Source organism: Corvus brachyrhynchos, unplaced genomic scaffold, assembly GCF_000691975.1.
Source record: "Corvus brachyrhynchos isolate BGI_N302 unplaced genomic scaffold, ASM69197v1 scaffold407, whole genome shotgun sequence".
NCBI lineage: Eukaryota > Metazoa > Chordata > Aves > Passeriformes > Corvidae > Corvus > Corvus brachyrhynchos.
Window position 1 is genome coordinate 240,898 of NW_008239056.1, and position 1,290 is coordinate 242,187.

Sequence of the window (1,290 nt, forward strand, 5' to 3'; positions counted from 1 at the left end):
CCCCCCCCGCCGGCCCCCCCCCCGCCGAGCCTCCGGCACCGCGGCCAGCGCTCTGCAGGTGTCGGGGTGCCCGGTCCCCCCGGTGGCCGCCCCGCGGTGCTCGGGACCCGCTGCGGTCCAGACCGGCCCCTGCCTGTGGGGCTCCGGCTGAGCATCCCCCGATCCCGGCAGCCATCGGTGTTCGTGGGTGCTCGAGGACCCCTGAGCCAACACCTGCCCAGGTGGGATGGCCCTGGGCAGTGGTCACCATGTCCTCAGTGCACCTTGGTAAAAGGACCCCTGAACAGTATAAAGATTTTTCGACTTTAAAATCGCCTTGCAAATTGTCTTTGCTAAAGAAAATAATCACACTAAAAAAAAAATCTTAGTAGTCTATTAACCACTGGGTACTTGGTTTGAAAAGAATCGGACTTCTAGGCCACATAACTGATCCCAGTGATGGAAACAACCATTAGCAGAAATATAAACATGGGTTGAGTTTTTTTTTTTTTTAATAAGGCACCCATCAAGGTATTTTCAATACAAAAACTAAGCAGCTGCATAGTCCTTCATAAGCCATAAAATAAACATTTTATCGGTGAATGCTAAGCTAAGAACACATGCCAAAAATTGTATTGCAATTGGAAAATGGAGAAACTCGGGTAGTGTATCATTAGCTCTGTTTTGTCTTGGTTGGCTTCACCTGGAGTGCACCGTGTGGGGTCAGCCAGTGGTCAAAACAGCACGAAGAAATTGGGGGCCACCTTTGGAAAAATGTAGCAAGTAAAAATCAGTAATTTGTAGGTACAGACAACAACAGGATATCCTGACAGCCTCGAATTTAGGCTATTTGGGATTAAACCTGCCTGTGTAGCATGCCTGGAGTTAAATTACTGCTCCTGTTGTGTGAGACCGAAAACAACAGCTCCAGCACCCTGCTTAGGTACTCTGCTCAGCTTTGCTGGCTGGTCTATAAATTGGGAAGAGTTATTTTGGCTTTCTCATCTAGGAAATTCCCATGTCCTGCGTGTTGGGAATGCAGGGTCTGTAACTACACACAGAGAGGCTTCCTTTTGTTCCACACTTGCACTGACCTACCCATAATTTACTTCATTCAGTGCTAAGCAGTGAAGCAGTGCAGGTTTCCTGTCCTTCTGTGGTGTTGAAAATGCTGTTTCTTTCTGTCGAGTTGGGTCAATAATGGTAAAAACACAAGTAGTTGTGCTTAAGTTGATATTCCACCCAAAACTAATCTTGTTACTGGTGTTTCCCAGTGCCCCCATTACTTTTACATCTTCTGTTCTATCTACT